The sequence below is a fragment of the Corapipo altera genome, unplaced genomic scaffold (assembly GCF_003945725.1).
Source record: "Corapipo altera isolate COAL_440 unplaced genomic scaffold, ASM394572v1 0, whole genome shotgun sequence".
NCBI lineage: Eukaryota > Metazoa > Chordata > Aves > Passeriformes > Pipridae > Corapipo > Corapipo altera.
Window position 1 is genome coordinate 83,625,590 of NW_020884872.1, and position 23,839 is coordinate 83,649,428.

The 23,839-nt window shown below is 41.7% G+C and overlaps 1 long non-coding RNA gene across 1 annotated transcript in view; it reads right to left on the bottom strand.

The window, feature by feature from the left end:
- Positions 1-4,436, bottom strand: part of LOC113952920 — a 5,282-nt gene extending 846 nt beyond the window's left edge. The window contains exons 1-2 of the long non-coding RNA XR_003529702.1: positions 4,351-4,436; positions 1,474-1,516 (exon numbers count right to left, since the gene is read on the bottom strand). This is a non-coding gene — a long non-coding RNA (uncharacterized LOC113952920). The remainder of the gene's footprint in view (positions 1-1,473; positions 1,517-4,350) is intronic.
- Positions 4,437-23,839: the final 19,403 nt, after the last annotated feature.

Here is a 23,839-nt window from a genome sequence, read left to right on the forward strand (position 1 = left end):
TAACCCATAAACCAGAAACCCACTTCTGCACATGTCCCTGCATAGTTCTCCAGGAGAAGAAGCAGGGCAAGTCTATTTTAGACACCTAAGTCAGATGGTGAGGTCCCGTGTACATGCAGGAATTCAGTCGGCTGCGTAAGCAAGGGCCAGACGTTTACACATTTCCATAGTCACTTAACAGCCACCATATACAAACTCCCTAAGTTCTGCATGCTTTCAGATGAACAAAACTCCACCTGGATCCTAGTCTTCATCCTTCTCCCATTAAGACTTTCCTAGCTTTAGCTGATATCTTGATCTCAAAAGAATAGTAGCTATGCAAAATTTTCCTGGGTATGCAATAGTAAATGTTTGCTCAGTCCTGGCTCTTTGTTTGGCTGGTTCAGCTTCTATCTGAACCTCTAATTCTCACAAACATTGTAAGATAGCCCATTCCTGTCTTCAAAGTGGTGGGTTCTTCTTTTCCTTGCCTTGCCCTGTGTGTGGCAAATTCCTGTTTAAGAATTGCGGTGTGGCTTTTTGCTGTGCTTCTTTTCTTTCTGCAGCTGTGACTGCAGTGTCTCTTCCAGGATCAGCAAATAACATATTCAGACATCTTGAGACACTTTGCAGGCTATGGTTTTTAGTTTTATTACTTCTTTTGCTGGGTGTGGAAGCTGATTTGTCAGAGAGTAAGAGTAGCAAAATGAACTGGAAACATGCAATACTTCATCAGGAACACAGGGACTTCTCTGTTGGCATAAGAAAAAACATCTTTGTATGGCTGGGGCCTCTTCTAAGACCTGCATGCCCTTTCTGAGGGCCTTCCTCTGCCCTTCTGGGAAGCCTCAATGAGGTAACACCTGAAACCATGGCTTCTGCCTGGAGGGTGTCTGGGAAATATTCACACTGGTTGTACGTCACCTTCACGTCAGTGTTACAACATTTGAGACAGTAGGTCCAGAAACGAGAAGTGGTGATTCTTTAGCAAGCACCTCTAAGCATGGCTACAAATCACCTTGAAGGCAACAATGGCTTAAATAAACCCAAGCAAAACTAAAGTGGTGCTGGTCAAAAAGGTGAAATGTTTTAGGGAGCTCGCTTGGACACTGATCTTGCATCAATCCATAGCACATATCTGCCTGTTATTCCCATGCTGAAGAAACTTGGAGTCATCAGAACTTGCAGGACAGCACTGTCTCAAACCATCTTCTTTCATCTTTAGATGATAGTTAGAAATTCTTTACTCAGAGACTGGTAAGACACTGGAACATGTAGCCCATAAAAGTTTTGGATACCCCATCCCTGCAAGTGTTCAAGGGCAGATTGGATAGCTTTGAGCTAACCTGGTCTAGTGGAAGGTGTCCCTTCCCATTGCAGGGGAGTGGGAACTAGATAGTCTTTCTATGATTCTATGATTCTATGATTATATAATCTCTGGCAAGCTAAGAAATTCCCTTATTTTCCCCTGGATGAGGTCTCAGTGTCCCATACCTTCGTGATCTTCCATTGACTTGCTGTGATCCTCTCTTTGAATCTGAAAGTAAAGACAATACAATTCCAGCTAAACTTGCTTTTTCTATGCTTTGGGTCTCCATGAACAATGAAGCTGCTGGTAGCAGTGATCAAGCCCATTTTTGTTTCCTGAGACAGTGGTGCTAGCTCAGGAATAAAAAAAACTAGGATAAAGCTCGTGACAATAAAAGAAGTATTTTTTTTCTCCTCACTGGATTCTGGCTATTAGAGGATCCTGGACAAATTGTTTCCCTGAACACCTTTAGGAAATTAGGTAAACCCTTCCTGTCTGGATCAGCTCTGTCAAAATGTGACTCAGCCCCCCATCACTGTAAGTAATTGTTGTTTCTGTTTCAGCTGCAAGGTCATGTCTGGATTAAAATATTTCCAGTTTACTTTTGATGAATATGCACCATCTGAAGGCAAATGAGAAAGGCTCTTTATTTTTCTTTAGAACATTCACAGTTTGCACGGATCTAAATAGTCCTTCCTCTGGGACACTGTCACAAACTGAACTTCCTAAGTAAAGCTAAAACCAGCTACTAGGAAAAAACCTGAACTTCCCCAAGCACTAGAAAATGAGGGAAATGCCCTTATATACGGGAAAAAAGGGCTTTTAGGTTGCTATTCTTTCCAAAGTTTTGTATTGTAATTGTCACTCTTACAGTAGCACCTATACAGAGAATTTCGGATTAGAATTTCCCTGAGATAAGCCTTGTGCAAAGTCCTTATAAGTAGGAGGCAATCCCCGTAATAGCAAGGAGATTAATGTTGAAGAGATTGAAGTATTTCGTAGGTGAATGTCCTGTTCAGTAAAGTTGGACAATAAGCCTTCTTTTCACACTCCATTTGCCTCCAACGAAGGAGGATAAATTAGTCTGCACGGTGCACTGCACTTACGACTTTCAGTCTTCAGACAAGGTCACTGTGGATAAATCTGCCTGGGAGACCTTGGGCAGGTGTGGACTCACTTGCCAGGGCTCAAGGGCAGATGAGATGTAAGCCAACTTTGAACCAAAGGCTGTGTCACCATGTTGCTGAGGTTATGTCCCTCTGCCTGGTTGGTGTAACACAGTAGGAAGAGAAAAGAGTAAGGGGGAGGATAAATCTGTAGTTAGAAAGAACTGAGGAAGAGAATGTTTAAGTGACATCCCTGAGGTCACTTAGAGGCAGTGACTGGGCTGGCAACTGGACACAGGAGTGAAGAACAAGACAAATCTTGTTTTCTGGAGCATGAGCAACCCAACATTGTCTGACCTGGGTTTGGAAAACATGTTGTACAGACAAAGCATTCATGTCCTTTTCTTTCTGACTGTGCTGGCTGCAGCTGAACCAAGCTGCATTTTTCTTCATAACTTTCTTTAGGATTTTCTCTATTCCACCATGGAGCCCCGGGTGAAGTGCTGGATACCAACGGGGAAGGTGAGTGCACACAGAAGGAATGCGAGTGTCGGAGGAAGCCAGGCTGCCAAACAGCATCTGCGTCTGCTGCTTGAGGCTACACTGCTGCTGACACACCGGGTTATTTCTGCTGTGATATTATCCGGGTGTCTAATTAAAGACAAGGTTAAAGACACAGCCTGAGATTTAAAGCTGTGAATACTTGGAAGTGGAGATTTTGGATTTTGCTTTTCTGTTAAAAAGGTCAGAAGCTTTACAGCTCCTGCTAATCTCCAGTGAGATGCATCCCAAACACCCTGTCAGGTAGCACAAGCCTTGTTTTAAGATACCAGGACAGCAGAAAAGTATTTTCCTACCAGGGACTAATCAGAAAAGGTTGTTGTAATGACAAACAATCAGAGTTTTCAGACTCAAAAATCCTTGGTAAAAACGTTGTGGGAGGTTTTTTTGATATGGCAAAATAAACTTTTTTTTATTGCAGTCAAGTCACTGCATTGTGTAGTGCATAAAGTGCAGGGATAAATAATATTTTTCCATTAGGCTTTATTTGGAAATCAAAATAAGTACAAAACCATATTTTAAATCCAGCTTCTTATCCTTGCCAAAGAGCATGAGTCACACATTATAGTATTCATGGAGAAGCCAGCAAAGCTTGAAGAAATATTTTGGTGTTAGGTTTCTGTTCCATATCCAGAACCAGATAAACGTAACTGACTAGAGGGTGAAATCTGAGAATAACAACAGTGGTCGAGATTTTTGAACTCAGGTGCCTAAGAGATAATTCTGTTCTGGGGGCCTTTGGTAAAAGACAATGTCATTAGTCAATTTTGACATCTACAAAGTTTCCTAAAATCTTACAGGCACTGGAGGTGTTCATTGCAAAGGAAACTGGGGTGAGGTTCAAGCACCTACTCGTAGGTGTCTGCATGTGAACTAGAGACTATGCTCTCACAGTAAATGTGGATGGTGCTTCAAAAAAAGATATAGTGAATGGAGTCTGGAAATTACTCACCTGACTAACTACCAGGTGACTCAGGGTACACTAAATTATACTGAAGGCTCCATGGTGGTTAACTATCTCTATTGACAATAAAGGGGCTATAGACACTCGGACCTCATCTACACACAGGTACGTACATGTTTTAGCATGCAACTTAATCCCATACCAGATGTTAAAATACAGACCATCTGTGTAACTGCAGTCCAGATGTCTCAAGCTATGTCTAAACCAGTTTGGCTCAAGTACACCCACTCCATACAGAGCTTACTCCTTGGTGCACACCACACTCTTACCCTTGCACATCTGTCTCTTCACAACAAGAACACTGAGGTTCTCAAAGAACCCCTGAACCAAACTCCCAGAGATGAGTACCCTGGCCCAAAGCAAAATGCCAGAATTGATTCTAGTTCTGCCCCCATGGACAACACAACCTATCCTCAAGCTGCAAAACTTACCTCGCCATGCCTTCTGTCTGTAGGTAACAGGCTTGAAACCCGAGTGTGAAGTTTGAACCTCAACCACAGGAATACAGAGTTGACACTAACACTGACAGCCTAAACTGTCTATTTTGCACTGTGCTGGTGTGAAAGGTACTGAGATTGCTGACCAAAACCACTTTGTATCATGCTGTTTCCATGAAAGTCAGTCTTGGAAACCAAACATACATAAACATTGTTGTACCAGTCTTTGCAGACTGCCCTGGTACATCTCAGAACTGACCTGAATTTCCAAATATTTTTAAGAATTCTTCAGGTTTTGTTTATTTTTATTTTTTTTTCCTTGATTTTTATTTATAAATATTCACAACCTTTTTTTCTATAGAAAATGGTAACAGAAGCCTTATCACAGGCTCTTGTTTCATGGACCTTTAAATCTCTTCGGGGCAACACTGGAAACCAAGGGCTTCTTATGTTCATAAAGCTCCATGCCGTATCTAATCTATAAAACAAAGGACAGGAAGAGAAGGAAAATCAGCCTCAAAGTCCTCAGAGTTAAAGGTCCAAAAGGGTGAGGAATGCTGACAGAGGGGAGGTATGTGCTGCAGCCCAGCAAGAGACTGCAGTGGTGCTGCAAGTGCAATGCTTAAGCAAGGCTGTCCTGGTAATTGGAAACAGCCAGAGCACTCTGTGTCACCATGACTGCAAAGGACATTAATGACTATGACAAATGTGTTCAACAGAGCACACTCAGGCAATGTGCTGAAAAATGAAACTACATAAAGGTATTGGGGGGAACAACTGGTGCTCGGGGCTCCTCAGTTCTGCTTTTTGTGCTGCCATTTCTGGGGTCCAGCTTCCTTGGGAACCAGGGCTGAAGAGCTAAGCACTAGGTGTTGTGTCCCTCATGCAGCCCAGCCTCATCAACTTCCTGTGATCCTGAAAGGACAATCTGCAGAAGCACGGACTGAAGCCTGGAGATGTTTCCAGGGAAGAGATGGGCCTCACCATATGTACAGGGCACTTTTATAACCCTGCCCCTCGGACTGAGACTGAGAAAACAACAGCCAAGCCAATGACAAAGGGACAAAGGGTCACGCTGCCAAGTAAGGCAGTTGTAACTAATGACATAAATACACTTTGAACAAGACATCTTTATCAAGACAGGAAGTTTTAAGAGTTACAGTGACCAGGCAACATGGGAGAGAGGAGGATAAAGAGGGACTAAGATAAGGTTAATGAAGAATGACAAATAGAGCCAAGTGGCTTTTTCCTGTTAAAGAAAACCCGTCCCTTCTACTTATCAGGCTCAAGGACAGAGAGGGGACTTTCCTGAGCAAAGGAGCCCCGGTAGCAAAATCAACAGGCACCATAGAGACCCAAACGCTCTCCCTTACAAACATGGGGGGATGAAGCTCCAGTCCAGCCACAGGTAAACCTTCTCCTCATGGGAAACCTGAAAGAGAGAATATGAATTATTTCCACAGGGCATGGTATTTCTCTTGGGGCATGGGCTGCCCTGGGCAGTGCTCCAATGGCTCCGGGCACAGCTGCTACTGCTCTCCCTGGAGTCACGCAAAACCAAGTGCAATCAGATGCAGGTTAATCCCTGTGAAAACATATTTGATTGCCTAGATTTGTCATTTCGTTATTCCAGAAAAGTTCCAAGAAGGATAATAAACTGAAAGGATTAATTAAAGAGTAAGAATTAATCAAAAGCAGAGCAGTACTTTCTGGCTAACAGACCCTATTGCATTTGCAGATAGAATTGTTTTCATCTCTCCATGATGTGGTTTTAATTTCTAATAATTGAGGTCCCTCCAGCCTTTTGCAAGCAAACTTTCCTGGCTGTCACCCGACCTAAACCTCTCCACTGATGACTGCCTTTCTCGTGGATGGGAAAAGCAGCATGCTCGGCAGCAGTGCTGGGAGACCAGGAAGAGCCTGTCCTGGTAACTGGCTGGCTCAAACAAAACTGAAGCCAGTGGAAAGAATCCAAGTGACTTTCTAGGACACTGGCTCCAGGCTTTTGAGATTTCAGGCCAAGATGACAGGACTAGAAGTCACAGGAGCAGAGCAGGTGTGAAGGTCAGGGAGAGACAGCACCCATTGCACAGCCCTCCTGCAGAGCAGGGTATGCCTCCGCCACACCATCTTGATAACAAGTAAGCTGTTGCTAAGCAGTGCCAGGACCTTGAGACCAGTTATAGCCCTGAATTAACTGACCTGACCAACCTGCCCTCTCTGCACTCATACTGTAAGTAGCCTCGTCTCCAGTCCTGTCTCTGGTTCCATGTCCAGATGCTCCTGAGCAGGCTGCCTGAATAGATCCCATATTTTGCCTTGTCCAATGGCCACTTAATGGTCAGCAGAGCTAGTCACTTCTCCTGGCCCACCTGTGACTCTGCCCTGTTAGGGATGGCACTGCCTGTGCTGAGATCATCCTCAGCTTCCAACTTGTCCTCTGTCAAGGAACAGCCCCACTCTTACTGCAGCTGAACAGGCACTTCAATACCATGCACCCAGACCATGCATGAGGACCCCAGGAGTAGCTCTTGCAGTCACCCAAAAGTGCTTTCCGTACTCTGCTTCACTGACCTTTCTGGCTTTGGCAAGTGAACAGCTTTCCTATGAGTAAGGCATAAGGCACAAGTCTCCTCACTTGCAAGTCAGATCTAGACAGCTGACCTTCAATGGTACCTTGAAGACATTGGCTGTTCTCTGGACAAAGAGGGATTTAGTTTCCAGGCCAGCCAACTCAATACTCCACCCGATTTTAAGCTCTGAAGAAAGGGCTTAAGTGAAAGGTTGGGTTTGCACATAGACATAATTAGGTTAAAAATAAAGTGTTATGTCACAGTAAATTGTACGTTGTATAAAAACTAAAAAAAAAAAAAAAAAAGAACAAACTAAAAAAACAAACAAACAAAACAAATAAACAAACAAAAACAACAACAAAGAAAACCCCAAACCAGAACAAAAAAATCAGCTCCATTACACACATCCATACACTTCCATATTGTTTTCTAGCTCAGCTCAGACTAAAGGACATGGACATTCTTATCATTTGATCTCAAATTCAGATTTGGGAAATCTGGATATATCATTTAAGGCCTAAGGTATCCAGCAATTAGGTAAGGTTGTAATGGTCCATTTCTCAGACCTGCTGTCAGTTTTAGCACATTGTTGTTTACAAAATATGTGTACAACTCAGATTGATACTCACTTGGTATGAGGTGCTGGTAGATCATCACCTGAAAGTGTGTCCGAATAGCAAAACATTATTAAACATTACTTTGTTTCGATAAGGCTGAAAAAAAAATTGAGAAAGTGTTAGTGGCAATCAAAAGATGTGTGGGAAACTCTTGGTAGCTGTTCTTCCCAACAGGAAGATTTATGACCTCTCAAAGGAGTTGCAGAGGGACTTCCTAGCTCTTACATCCAGGCAACGAAACACATGGTGCTGAAAAGTGGTAGTTGCTAAGAATATCTGAAATTAAGTATTCCACATGGCATCCATGTGGATGGAGCCTTTTTGACCTCAAAAAGCTAGTCCTTGTTATCACTTTTATCTCATGCAAATGTAAATGTTCGTCTCCATTTCATGAGCATATACACTGAGATGCAGCTTCAAGGCAGCCTGTTCTCCACAAGCTGAGATGTGTAGAGCATGCAGGTCTGTGACATACTGCACAGCTACCACATCACTCAGGATATCTCATGGTATTTGTTCCAACAACATTTCAAGTACTCCACTTAACAATAACTTAATTTTGTGTTTTAATAAAAAAAGGCAGATGTAGGCTGCAACAGAACAATGCCCTGCATGAAATAGCTTTGAACTCTAGACAAACATGCTTTAATAGACTTCCCTCACATATCATTTAACAGGATTTTCAAATGTACAGATGCTATCCAGTTGCCATCACTTCGCTGGCAGCTGCTTCACAGACTTTTTCTACAGTAAAAACAAGCCATCAAAAAATGACAACGAAAGAAAAATATGGCCAAAATGATAGCATTTGGTAAAAGTATCATCTGCTTATTTAAAAGCAACAAGCATTTAATATCCTGCAGTCCCTCTTGTTTTTCAAACTTTTTACAGTTCTGAGATATTTGCAGAACAAAGGTCTCAGAAATCCCAGGCGAGGGGAGAGATCCACTGCTGCAGAAACAAACCCAGAATGAAACAGCTCGTCAATGAGATCAGCAAAGAAATGTCACTCACTCCACTGTGTCACTGCAGTTAGCATATAGAGCTGCCTCTTTGCTCATCAAAACCCCCCTACTTAGAGAGAAGAAGGGGAACTAGCTTAAAATCCATGCAAAAAGTTTGGAAAATACTAACTTGTGTCAATTCATGCTGAGCAAAGGTTTCACTCTAAAGAGAGTAGAGGGACCCAATAGATCTGAACATGTGGAAGTCCTTCTTTGTCAATCCAACGGTTTTAGGGAAGCTAAACCAGGCTTATTATTGGATTTCTTTTTGTATGCTGTAAATTACTAAAGAGATGTCCCAGATTTCAAAACCTAGCCTGAATTTCAACCTCCCAGAGAGCTAAGCTGATTGATTCTGTGGTTATGGTTCAACTGCTGTCACAGAGCCAGTTGCAAAACTGGCATATGGTTACAGCCTCAGATTTTGATTATTTCTGGACCAAAAGCCATGTGCATCTGGAGCTGGGATTTTACATTATATCTCTATTAAGTAACATTTTGCAAATGCTCAGCCCAGAAGGAGAGAGTACATTCCAAGAGGCACAGACTCTTTTAGAACAAAATTGGTTTTTAAGTCTCAGGTTCCCATCTTCTGCATCGTCAGGACCTGAGCAGAACTGAGTGCTGCTTGCAGGTGAACAGGAGCTGCCTGCAGCCAACAGCTTGGGCATCAGCCTTGACAGAGCAGTCCAAGACCCCATTTGGGTTCTCCTCCTCTCCCTCTGCAACAGAAATTCTACACAGGTACCCCAAGGATGCAGCCAGGGCTCCCAAACTACCCACATCATGTGTCTAACAGCAAACGGGACCACAGGATTGTGAACCTCTCTGTGCAATCCCACCATGCAAGCCAAATCTTCCAACCTTGGTACAAATGCCCAGCCTTGCCATGCCAGCTATGATCCAAAAGCTGAGCCTTAACAAGGGACTTTCCCAGCTTAAAACCCTCTGAGCAGGGTCAGCCCCATAGCAACAAGCTCGGTGCAACGGAAAGAGGGAAAGTGGGAAATCTGACCTTCAAGGCTCAGTGCCTTTTTAGCTGAACTGTGTGTGATGATGGGTGGATGAGGGGAATAACAGACCTGTGGGTTTTAATTAAGCAATAAAAAAATCTGTTCTTTGATCAAAGCAATGGGAAAGACTCCACATGGCATTTATTTATCTGTAGGTTAATCTGTCTTAAAGGTCTGATAAACACATTGCATCTGCAGTAGTTTTTACTATTTCTGGCCATGTGAGCTTTGTCACTACACGGCTGGAGCTCTTGAAAACACATTCAATATGGATGAACTAATCCTCATAGTAGCCCAGTGACTGAGTGTGGGTGACTATCCCATAAAATATCTCATATTTCAGGAACAGGGTGGGTCCCTGGCATGCAGGCAGTGCTGTGCATTTTCTATGTATTCAACAAAATGAGGATTTGGGGGCTACCTATGCCCCCGTGGGTGCCTCATAACACCTGTGTCATTTATAAGGCAAAAGACAAAAATCAGTAAATGATATTACCCCAGAGAAGGGTCACAGAGGCACAGACAAGAAAAAGTAGATTCTTCCCCCACGGTAGCTCAAGAGAAGAAATCTCTCTGCTGCCTCACCGAGCTGTGTTAATCACCTGTCCCTGTTCCCTCTTACTGCTAATGAAGTCAGTGCCTCTAATCAAACTAGATCTTAGTGAATTATGATTCATATCTTACCTAAAGTGACTGTCAGAGTCAAGCAGCCTTTTAAAAATGGAGTTCCTTGAAATACTGATACATACAAACATCACTCAATAAAGAGCACTCTTCTAAAATTATTACCCATATTAATTACAATATTTCTTTCCTTTCCCCTTCTGCCTGCAATAACGTGCTAACAGAGCCATAGGAAAGTGAAGTGATTTTCAACTCTGGATTGCAAACTGTCAACACAGCTGCAGATTCATTTCCAGTTGCAGATGCTTTCTGGCTAATGAAGTTAGAGCCAGAAGAAATGCAGTTTGGCTTTGATATTTCAAACGGTTTATGGGTCTGATTGCTGGAAGGGGAAAAAATAACCTTTTATTTGTACATTGGGCAAATTAATTTTTGAAATGGCTGAAAGGCAGACAATGAGCCTTGCACTATCATGCTCGCAGAGCTGCTTTTGAGATTGAAGCTAAACATAAAAACTTCTTGGATGGGAGCCTGAAGTGCTCTCCGGGGAATAATTGTGCAACAGCAGAGGGATGAACTAGATGGTGGAATAAACCTTTTTGCCATTACTGTCTCTGATATCCGAGTGCTACTAAGGACATGATAGCATGAGAGACTTATAAGACTCTTATAAGACTTGTGATGAAAAAAAACACCAAAAAAATCCATTAATTGTAAAAGCCAAAGGCACTGCCAGGCCTGCTAGCACACTGTGTAGTTCACACAATGTAGCAATTCTATGAATTTTTAGAATTCCCCAAACCACCACAAAAAGGACAGAATAACCAAGTGACAGCCTGCAAAGGGAGAAAATGCCTGGGAGCTGCCACGAGCAATCAAGGTTTTGGAAAGGTAAACCTCCCACTTACAGGACAAAATTATTTAATGTGCTTGAGAAGATAGCTCTAGTCTGCTTGCTTCTGTTCATGTCATATTTTCAGTGACCAGGGCAGGTAGATGGAAAATTATCCATTGCCTGAAGGGATCTGAGTGTCTCCAGATGGCAAGGGGAGGAGATGGGGGACAAGGAGAGTGTCCCTGCTCAGAACAGAAGTCTGGCAGAACCACAGAGAAACTGTGAGGCGGTGAGAGGGGCAGAAGTAGGAAGGAAAAGGAAAGCATGACCAAGGGCTCTGTATTGTTTGCTGCAGCTCAGAAAGTCCCTGAGTGAGCTGACACCTTTCTTCCAGATATGCCACGAGGTGCCAGCAGGGACGTAGCAGCCTTTTCTCATGGCCTGGTGTTCATGCTCTAACAAAACTTGCATTCAAAAGACTTTTGGATCATATTGGTGAGTTTATTACAGAAAAACAGTCTGTGGCTCCTCTGAAGCTCTATGCTCTCTCTCTGGCTCGTAGGAATTTCCATTCAGCATGTACCAGAGCATCTTACTGTCATCTTCCTTCCTTATGATAAGTGAGGTAATCAAAAAGATGAGATAAGTCTTGATTTTTCACAGGTAAGAAGAGGTGAATTACAGGCAACAGTGTACAATGAGTGTGAAGGAAACTTTCAAGAAGAAATTTTTGGCAAAGGGAGATGTGTAAACATGGAGAAAACAGTGGAAGAGAGGGAGTGGAGCTGTCCTCAGACCTCAAGAGGTGCAAACCTGTAGAAAGCAGTGAAAATAGACAAGTGACTTTTGAGAGTCTTGGATGGGAAGGTGGTGTCTGTGGAGGCAAACAGGATCCTATTGCCCAAACTCCTGGAACAAGAGTCACCCAGATATCAAATTTTTTTGTGCACATGAGGATCCTCAAGAAAGTTGAAGAGTTGTAAAAAAAAAAAAAAAAAAGAACAGCTCTGCATTTCCCCTCAGTGATCTTGCAACACTGTGAAAAATACCATGAACAACCATGATTTGGTCTTGGAAAATTTCTCCACCTACAATCACAGAATCAGATCTTGCTTGGTGCTACAGTGCTATCCTGAATCCACACCTTTAATCATGGAATCATACAATATGCTGAGTTGGAAGGGACCTACCAGGATGATAATGTCCAACTCCTGGCCCTATGCAGGACGCCCCAAGAATCACACTGTATGCCTGAAAGCATTGTCCAGAAGCCTCTTGAACTCAGACTGGCTTAGTACTATGACCACTTCCCTGTGGAACCTGGGACTTCACAACATCTTCAAACAGCACACTGCATCAGCACCACTTGAGCCTGTATGAAAAAAGCAAACTGAACTGTGTAAGGTAAAGGAGAAGAAGCCACAGAGGAAGAACTTAGTGCTGTGAGCTGACAGGGTAGAATATGCTATGGCTTTGAGATTTGTGCTATAAAATCTTGCATGGCTTTGGAAAGGTCAAACATAAAGGGAAAAGGTGTTTAGTAGCTAAATGCCGCAGAAAGCATCTGAGAGGAAATGAGTAGACAGGAAGGGACAGATGCCTTTATAAAGGTCACAGGGACTGGGGAGAGGGGCGGAGAACCTACAAATGGTGAAGGTCGAATCAATTTTCCTGTTCCTGAAGCAATACAGAAGAGATTTGGTGAAAGTAGGCATCTTGTGAATGTGGTGGTTTTTGCTTGCATTTGATGTGGTCAGAGGATCAGATCAATACTAAATATGGAATAAGATTTGAAGCACAGGTTTCCTGACTTCAAGATGGTTTCCAGACAAGGTGATGTGATGCTGGACCGTGTGTCCAGCAGGATGTATGCAGCATAAAACAAACACTCCTTGAAAAGAAGAAAGGGAGAAAGTATTGAAAGGGGCAATGAAAAGTAACCTTATAAAATACAACTAATAGATACAAAACCCTGCAAATGTGCAGAGTTAGGCATGGCCAACTGGGCACAATTTCAATTTTAATTTTTTTTCTGTACTGCATCCAGTTAGAGTTTTCTTAATTTATTTGGCTTGTGGCACACTAAGTCAAGTGTCAAAAGGATAGGAGTGACTGTGCTGGGGCCCATTACAGTTCTACCTGGTGACTAGTGCTTCACTGGATCCCAGAAAATCAGAACAATTCTCAGAGATGAGTAGAAGCCCTAATGACATGCTGTGGAGATCACATCTGACTCAAATCCCTTTGAATTTTAAGAGGAAACAAAGTGTGCTCCAGGCTGACCTTTCAAATCTATAGTACTTTGATGTTGCTAGACCAGCATCTGAACACCTTCCAAATTTAACAGTTTTAGCTGTCAACTACCTTTCCAAAACAGGAAAGTTCCATTCTCCCATAACTGAGCTAAGAGCCCTCGGCTACTTTTAGAGACAAAAGAGAGAAACAATTTTATTCAGTGATTCATCTGACCTATTTTAAACGTCAACTTTAAGGAAACTTGAATTGTGAGCTACAAAATGGTTTCTCCTCTCCATTGACTGTGCAGAAGTGTTTATCACATTATAGACATCTGCATTTACTCAGTCCACATTGCATCCAGAGAAACTAAAGCCCAGACTAATTCTCTTTATTTCATTGGAGTTTGATGTTTAAATGTTTTCCAAATCTGTGTGTGGTTACACAGGCAGGGGAAGTAAATCCAGGTCTGAATTCCAGACATTATCTTCCTTCTGGGTCTGGTATAAAACTGGAATGATTTGGTTATAGCTTCTCTTTCAGTTACAACTAAATTCTCCAAACAGACCAATATGGTTTGAGTTCTTCTGTTCAACAGAACATAAATATCCCCCAGAAGATCGAATCTCACTGTTTCCTCTGTGTTAGAATTCTTGCTAAGAACTGAATTGTCTCTCATTTAAAACTTAATCCTAACTCTGTCTCAAATTTTCACCACACTAAATCTGTCTAAAATCACATCTGTCCTGATTATTTTGCTTTAGTTATTTACATTTGAATCTTGTCAGAAATCTCTACAGCTGCTTGAGTTGTCATCATCTACTGTAAGTTGGATGAAATTGTACAATGGGGTGAAAATGGCTTATAGGATTTATTTGTAATTATATCATTCAGTTATTAATTTTGTTCAGTAAATTTCTCTTCTAACTTTACTAAAACATAATACTTCCCAGGGAAAAATGTCATCTTGCCTTTCTCTTCCCTTCATGTATGTCTCTTTTCCTTCATGCCAATTTTCTCTCCCTGAAGAAGAGTAGAGCAACTCTTCTTCACTGGGGAAGTAGAAAAGGGTTTTCTGTCCACTTCTAAATGGAATTGAATCACAATTGCCATAATGAACAAACAGATGTCCAGTCCATCTTTCACATCCTTTTTGCTGCCGTAACACTCCTTCTTCTCCAGTCCTCCGACTACACACACAGCTCTTCCTGGCACTGCCTTCAAAGCATTTTAAGCAGCTCAAGAACTCTTGAACTCTTGTCTTAGATCCTCTGCTCCCTAATTCCTGTCAGCTCTCAACTACAAGTCTCAGACTGCCTATTTTTGAGGTTCCCTGCTACTTTCCTTTAGAAGATACTATTAAAAGTCCTAAGATCTTGGCAAACTCAAGCTGTAAGATGGTGATCTTCCTGATGTTCAGCCTTCTGTTCACATATTTGTGAAACTTCATTCATTCCTGGGTTGAAACAAGGAGATGAAAGAGATTGTTGCCCACGTTTTAAAAAAAAAAAAAAAAAAAAAAAAAAAAAGAGGTATAAAAAGACTGTTCCAGTGCTGCTGGATTAGGGTGAGAAACATATTTTAGCAGACCACGTGTTTTCAGCCTTATATCTCTCTTACAGTTTTCTAAAGGTCTGCCCAAATCTGACCAACCTCTACGCCCTCAGCAAAAAAACCCATACCTATGTTTACATTACAGAAGCTTCTCCTGCACAAATAACTACTGTCTTTGAAGAATGTCCTTACTGCACATGCTCAAACTTTTCATTTTTATGCCATGTGCTCAAACAATTTACACCCATGAGAGTGTGCTGCTAACCAGGGCCTGGTGTTAACCTGACTGCAAAGGCATCAAATCCACCACACCTCTGTGACTGTTCCAGTTGAAGGCAGCAGGGAGAAACATTGACTTTCCCAATAATGAAGAGCAGTGGCTCATGTTGGAACCAAGGGTTAGGATCTGCTCTGCTCTGGGTGACTGGGCCTCCTAAGAGCACTGAGAAAGCATCATTTTAATTCAACATGGGAATGCTTAAGATAGGAGTAGGTGGAAATTTGGGATTAGAAAGATGAAATGACAGATAAGTTGAGAAGGATCTAAATTTCCATGTGAGACTGTGACTTGGAGAATCTGATTCAGGACAGGGAGTCAAGGATGCAGATAGGTAGTCAATACAGAGGTGACATAGAGACTGAAGAAGGGAATGAGTGGCCAGGATACTCTCCTTTCCTATCTTTGTAGGGAGATGAGGAGCCAGCTCAGACCAGTGGTGATAGGAACCAGCCCAGGTGAAGGGATGAGCTTAAAAAGAGGAGAAAAAGCCAGTAAATGGGTAACTGGCTGTGATAGAAGATGGGACCTGGACTGAGAAGACTAGTGAGTGAGCCTTACAGAGAGCTTTTGCGTTCACTGTCGTGCCCAAGAAATTTGCAGCATTAACTTCAGTTAATGTTTCACATGGGCAGGGGAGGAGTGCTTCCCACTGAAACAGTGCAGGGGTGGAGAAGTGTTCTGGTATGGCACAAACCTGTGAACCATGACCTCATGATTTTAATCTCTAATGCTTTCTTTTTTTCTGTCTGGATGGACTTTTTATTGATTTATAGAACAGTTCCTCCCTATGGTAGACAGGTGGTCTCCAGGCAGAGGCCAACTCTTACCTGTCTCCTTGTCTAGCACTTTTTATAGACACCTCTTGACTTTGACCTTACTCTGAGAAGCTCTTGGTGTTTGGACAGTCATCAGTCAAGAGAAAGGGCTGAATGCCACTAATCACTTTGTGGATAGAAGGTGATGCTCTAGAAGTTGGATACCATAAGACATAAATCCCATGTATTTTAAGAGATCAGGGTCTTGTTTTCAACTTGCTGATGTTCACACCACACAGCAGCTGGTAGATAATTCCATTTTTTACATGAAAACAGTCCTTGGGCCTGACACTGTGTGTGACACAAAACTATGATTTTGTTTGTGAAAAGGTTTCTCTCTCATCGTTTGCCTCTTCTTGAGAATGGATGGTATCCAAACATATTTTTATCTTCCTTCCCTTCCTTGCCTGGGCTTACTCATGCCCATTGGTATTTGAAGAGTTGTTCAACACTCCAAAGGAAACAGAGCCAGCTTTGTTTCCAAGCTCCTATTACTCACCTTCTTTATCTCTTAGCTAAAAGCTTTAATGGATCTGTTTTGCTGAAGCATTTGAAGTTGGAGGCTATGAAGAACTTCAAAGGTATTAATTAGCAGCTTTGTCGCTGATGTTGTAGAAAGACCACATAGCTTGATTAAAAGTAAACTCTGCTCACAATACTGCATGGAACTCTGTGGATCTATTTTTACTGCATCACAAATAAAGCCGAGGAGAGGGGAAATCCCACTGACTAACAGGATGTGCGGGAAGAAGAAGCATATCTCCCTTCTGTATTATCCAGGTACTCATTAACTCTCTGATAACCAGTTTAGACAACATAAAGTGGAACGTCTCCAGCACCAGATGGTAGTGATGAGGAAGAATGAGGAGTGCAGCAGACAAGATAAAACTTGGCATGCAAATATGCAGAGGAATTTCTGTTCATTAGGGCAGAGATGGGAATCTGAGAATCCTAAGTTTTACCATTCCTTTGTTGTCAGGAAATATCTGAGAAGTATAAAAACAAAGAGAACTCCTGTCCCTGGTCACATAGTTGGCCCATCCTCAAAATACCAAACTATCTAGTGATGCAGTTAGTGCTCAAGGGATGGAGTGTCTGTGCTATAAAACCATGCTCCACGTGTGCTGCTGACTAGCGTAGGTTCCAGATGGATCCCTGTAAAGCAGTCTAAGTTTGCAATCTCTGAACTCTTTCGGAGTTCAGGAATGTGAGGATCTTCTTGGGCCATGCAGCTTTAAGTCAAGGTTCACATACATTGATAAAACATCTTAATTAAACACTTCCATGTGCTTTCCCCAGTATATCCCAGAGAATTACAACATAGCTTCATTCTTTGCTACACAAAACATTCTCGTAATAATTTTTTAATAAACAAAAGGCAAACCTGGGCTGTAGTAGTGTGAAAGGCTAATTAAGAAATAACCAGTTACCTTCAATAGCCTTCTGGATGCATGAAAGTAAGCCATTGTAATGAGGAAAGCATTTTCCCAAACAAATGGGAAAAGCATTTTCCCTCTTTGAGTGAAGTAGAAGAATTTTATTGACAAGGATCCTATGTAGGCTTTCAAACACTCACTGTGTAGATAGACAGATATTTTTGGAATGCATCTCCTGATGAGATATTAGGGCTGTTATTAATTCTGCCTGTCATTTTTACTGAAAGCCAAACAAACTGCATATAGTATATGAAAAGCAAATGTAAACCTTCAGCAGCAAGTAGCACAGGAACCCCCAAGATCAAAGCAAGCCATGCTTTCTTTTTGACATGCCTTGTAATACACCATGTTCTGCCTTGGTAAGAACATTTAGCAGGCACATAAGCACTAAGCAGCAAAAATATGCAGAGAACTCAGCATTTGCAGACTTTGATTTCCCTGTTTATTAAAGAATGTAGTAGCAATGGCCCTTGGTCTCCTGTGAAGTGTTGTGAGACCCAAAGTCATCATATGTATTAAATTCAGGCTGATCATGTGAAATAGTTCTTAAATCTTGTAGGCTGTTTTCATTTCACCTTCAAATTACAGGTCTTTCACAAAAGCAAGTGTGTGTTACTGGGCACATGGTTTCCTGTGGCTTGTACCTCAGCAACAGGACTTCTGGAAAAAAATAAAGCACTTGAAAGCAAATGATTAAGTGAAGGTGCCAGTGTTTGGTACCAATGTAACAAGAAGTTTCCCTGCACATAAGTCCCAATGCTGCAATTCTTACTGTATCACTAGAAAAAACATCATTATGGAAATTTGGGAGCAGCTAACAACAGAGATGAGCAAAACAAAACCCAAACCAAAATAAACCAAAAATTTGCCATGGAAGTACCTTAGTCAAACCTAAGAGTGATCAAACAGGATTTTCTCAAGTCAGATGGGTACATGACTCTGGTTGTTGCATTGTGATGGTGCTGGAAAACACAAATCCCAGCTGGGTGCTGAGCAGCCAAGACTATCCAGGTTGCTCCTGCTGCCCCTTGGCAGAGGAAACAGGAGTTCTGGCAGCCCCTGGCTCATTCCAGGTCACACCCGTGTGCTGGAGACCCCTCCAAGGCTGTGGTAGAGGCAAGGTGGTGATACAGGGAACCGTGACCCTCTCATTAGCAGCTCCAAAAGAGTAGGGGATTGTGTGACTTAGTGCTGACGATAATCCTAAATTTGATTCCTGATTCAACTCTTCCACTCAGATAAACAAAATATTTCACACCCTACACAGAGGATTTCTAAGAAAGCCTTCCATAAACTAACTTCACAGGTTGTTTTTGTAATCTTTCCAGATTGCAAGAGTCAAAACTGGGAAGAAAAAGCGGGCAACACTATTCTTTTTATGGGGTAAAAGAAAAGAATCTTCCATTTCCAGATGTCTTACAGCCCCTTCAAGTGTAGAGGAAGATATTATGACAGCAGATTTTATGATTCTTGGCTTCAGAATCACATCAAAATTGTGTTTTATCTAACATCAAAAGAACAAGCTGTTTTATCATCATGATGATGCTAAAGATCTTGCGTCTGCTCAGATTAGTAACAACGCAAATAAGGCAGCTATAGAACAAAAAGCATCCCTTTTATGTCCTTAGGCTTTATCTGTGGTTTTTCAGCTTCTAAATGATCAGCTTTATGAAGAAAGAGAAGCAACACAGTATTTATGCTCTGGATTAGGAATGTATACAATCTTTTCCTAAATTTGAAACCTGGATAATTTTGAAATTTTGTCTGATATGACCCTCAGTTATTTTGATAGTATTACACTAAAAGTTATGCCCCAAAATTGTAATCTTAATTGCTGTGTTTTTTTTTCTTGTGAACATTAAAATAAAGATTAGAGTGAGCATGATGAAATAGGCCATCTATTTTACACATAATTTATTGCAGATTCTTAGCATTGCTCAAGCAATAATTTAATTTATACTAATTGGTTTTGGTGGACCTCATCTAACTGGATTTCAGCAAAGCAATTAAAATGGTGCCATATAGGGAATTATTAACAAAAATTTCTGGCTGAAGCAGAGACAAAAGGTGTTGAAAGGGGAAGCATCAGGGAAGAGAGAGATTACAAGCACAGTTTCTCAAGCATCACTCTTAGCCTGTCTGAACTAAATACCTTCACCAGCAACACTTGCCCAAGGAGAAGGAGCACATTAATGAAATTTGCTGATGACATAAAGCTGGGAAGAGCAGCATAATGTCTCACAGGAAGAACTCAGGGAGCCGATTACTGAGAGATACCCTAAAGATATTTCATTATACAGAGCTTAAGATCGTGTACTTAAAAGGGGATTGTGTTTCCTGAATGAGGTCTGGTGGAAACAAGGAGACAGAAAGTCTGTTTTTATTGTGAGACCTGGGAAATGGGAATTTCTAAAGTGGATGTCTCCACACTATCCACAATCTTCAGTCCAGCCCAGGCAGTCAAGGTTTTTAGCGCTAGCAAGAACAGTAATGGCCACAGCTACCTAGAAAAAACATGAGTATTTCTAGGTACCCATTTGTAATCAGTTATTTAAGTGGTACCAGGGACTGAACATCTCTCGGCTTCTTTCAAGTTTTTCTCTCAGTTTTTATCAGTCTTCCAATTAAATAATTACTTCCTGCAGGAGACAGGTGACAGATATTGAGTGGTTCATCCATAAAGGTGAGAGTTTGGCAATCCCTCTCCTGCTCAGCTGTTGCCAGAGATATCTCTGGGCATGGGAAGGGGGCCTGCTGAGCAAAGCTGTCCTCTTTCCACCTGTAGAGCTCAATAAATCAAGCTCTTTACCTCAGGGAAATGACTTTCCAGAGTTTTTTGCACATCTGATGTGTTCCCAGCATGAAGGGTTGCTTTTCTGCCACCCACACACTCTGGAAAAGTCTTTCCTGCCCTTTCATTGCCCACAATGATCCCTCAGAAGGGCTGCCTGGAGAGAAGTGCTCCCACACGAATGGTGACATTTAAGCCATGTGGCAAATCCCTTTGCGCACCAATCCTGCTCCCACCCAACACAATAGCAGCCTTGGTGGGTGCAGGATGAAGCCCAGTGTGACATTTTCTTCCACCCCACGCTTCTTTGGTGAGTGAAGCTTTTGTGAGACAGTGGAGGCCAGAAAACCCCTGTGGCTCCACCTGTTTCTGTAAGCTCCAGTCCCACGGTGGTCTGACCCTTTGCTGCAGTGATGAGAACCTCCTCACATCCTCCTTGGCCCACCAGCAGTGAAACAAGTCCCCGTGTCCTCCATTCACAGCAAACAAACCTGCAATTAATTCAGGAAAAACAAGACTTTTGGACAAGAGAATTTTGTTAAATGCTGTTGATAAGATATAAGGTCATCTTCCAAGCAGGGACATCATCCTCATTTCCATGGGGACCAGAACACAGGAGGAAATATTAACTGAAGCAGGGTGTGATTGGAAATTCATTAGAAAAATAGACTTTTCTATGAATGGCAATTAATAGAAACCAAACCTTTGTTGAAATATCCTGGTTTCAAAAGTGTTTTTATCAGAAAGGATTCTTTGACCCAGGTGGAAATTTTTGGTCAAGATCAAAGCAAGTGTGACCTCCCTGTCCCAGAATGATCAGAACAGTCAAGCTGTTGGGTAGGCTCCCTCTTTGCAGCAGGAAAGCACAAACTTACCAGTTGAACAGGTTTTCTTGAGAGCACCGTATCCCCTCATTTTTAAGGATTTCCATTCTTTTTCATCACAGGAAATTTTATTTTCCAAGGATGGGTAGGAACAGAAAAAGTATAGAGAAACTGGGAAAACAGCTAAAAGGAACCATTTTCTAACTATCTCAGGTTCAAACTCATCTAAAACACCCCATTTAAACCTACTCCTTTCCGTATGATGACAAATATAGCATCATAGAATCATAGAATGGTTTGAGTTGGAAAGAACTTAAAAATCATCTAGTTCCAAACCCCCCACCGTGGGCAGGAACACCTTCCACTAGATCAGCTTGCCCAGAGCCCCACCCAACCTGGCCTTGAACACTTCCAGGGATGGGGCATCCACAATTTCTCTGGGCAACCTGTTCCAGTGCCTCATCACCCTCACAGTAAAGAATATTTCCCTAATATCTAACCTAAACCAAACCTCTTTTAGTTTGAAGCCATTCCCCCTTGTGCTATCCCTAAACGTTCTTGTAGTCTCTCTCCATCTTTCTTGTAGGCTCCCTTCAGGTACTAGAAGGCCACAATAAGGCCACCCAAAACCCTTCTCTTTTCCAGGATGAACAATCCCAATTCTCCTTGCCCTTCCTCAACTTCAGCTCAGAAGCCAGACTTCACGTTAGATGAGCCTTGACCAAACTTTTGCAAATGTGAACATTTTTCTGCACTTCTGACCTGTCCATAGCAGTAAACACATGTGGCTTCAAAGGTAAAGGGATGCAAAAAAATAATCTAAATCATCAGTAAATTAACTTTTTCATGCATGAAACCTCTGGAAAATCACCAAATCTATGATAATGTGACATAAAACAGTTAGAGGAAGTTGTTTAGGATAAGCAGAAAAAAATTATTATACTTTTCTGCTTATTACTCCTACTTATTACTGCTGTCACTCCTGTATGAACTAACAACCTCCATACTCCCAAAGTCTTGAACACACTCTTTTATTGGATTTGGTCCTCACCAAATCAGCACAAATTTCAAAAACTGAAACGACTGCAAATAAACAAACATCAGTTAACATGTATCAGATATTTTCATTACATATGTCATTTAAATGGAGTATTTTATTTCATGATTATTTGCTTGGTGAACTAATAGAAGTATTTAACTCCTTGTTAAACTGCCGATGCATACATATCTTTTAAATGGAATTTATTGTAAAAAAAAAATAAACATTGTCCATAAAGTTTGCAGATGAACATACACCATCTGCCCTTGAGCCACAAGCACTTAATTACTGTTAGAGATCTTCAGATAAAAAAAAAGCACTATGAGCCTGCTTCATGACTCAACCTATGCCCACTTAGTTAAAAATCAATCCACATCAAAAGCATCACCGATAATTTTATCCTGGGAATAATCAGTGTTAATAATAGTGTCTGGAGCATGTTAAGATGTTTCTCTTCCCTTGTATAATCATTCACCTATAAAAGCGCACACCACCTTTGCCAGCAGGCACAAAGCATGTGCAGGCTAATAGTCACCATGTGAGACAGGGAGAAACATCTTCTGGGAGGAAAAGATCAGGTTCCTAATGCTTATTTCACTGTCACTCTTCTCTTGTGCACCTATTAGACAAGTCGCAGTCTAAACTTCTCATCTGTGTTGCACACTGGCTTTGGAGTTGGCACTGACATACTCATTTGGAGAGACTTAATTTACCTCACCCCTTAAGTTTTTCTTCTGTACCTAGTAGAACAAGGAATGGAAACTAAGATTATTATTTCTAAAAACCCTAAACACATGCACATCCACACAGGTCCATGTATACCCAGCAACCAATCGAGTAGGAATCCTGCTCCTCTGATACAAATCACATTGCTCTTCTCTGCTGCTCTTCTCTGTCCATGCTTCCTTTTTACTCCTGGAAAGCAGAGAAGTTTTTACCCAACACACTTTATCCACTCATTGAAAGCTTCTCTTTTCAAGGCCTGTACATATTGCATTGGCATGCTACCAAAGCCCACTAACAAATGGTAGATTAAGTGGAAACACGGAAAAGAATTTCAAGCATGTATTATACTTGCTTGGGGTTCAGCACGCAACTTTAAGACGAGGGCTGCCGTCTAAATAGGCAGGCCTGGGAATTCAGTTGCAAAACAATTACAGATGCAAGGCAAATATCTTTCCTCTGAGAAAGAAACTTGATGATATTCTGCAGTCTTCAGTAGGTTAAGTTCAGTGTGTGCTGGGGAAGAGCTCGGCAGGGTCTGTGTTTTCTCGAGACCTCAGTTTCCATTTCCAGCACTGTTCTCCAATTAAGTAAAATTTTTCCTATGTCAGCCTCTTACAGATGCAGGAGCAGATTTTAATCCTTTCCATTCACAGCCAAAACAGCCCCTCGATATCCATCTACTGTCTAGCCTTTAGATACAAGAATACTGAGGTATTTCACTCAGTCCTGCAAGTCATTGGCAGTCACCAGTTGGACAATGAAATTTCAAGTGTCATGCCTGTATACAATTTAGCTACTTGTGTTTCCTTGATGAGCATTATTTTGACTGTATGGCTATCTTTCTCACAGTTTGAAATTCTGGTTTTAAAGGAACCCTCTTTGCAGCATGAAAGCAAATATCCTCAGGATGCGATTTCCAAATGTGCCTAGCAAGGCCCAGCCCCAGTTGGAATGAATACACTGGCAAAATTACCACCAACTCCAGTAGGCAGAGGTGAAATTACACTGAACTTCAGCACCATGATTTGGACTAAATTATCTGAGATTTCCTTTTCTTTCCAAAACAATTCGGAATGTTTGCACAGGGTGTACATTGGAAAGGGACTCTCCCACTCCT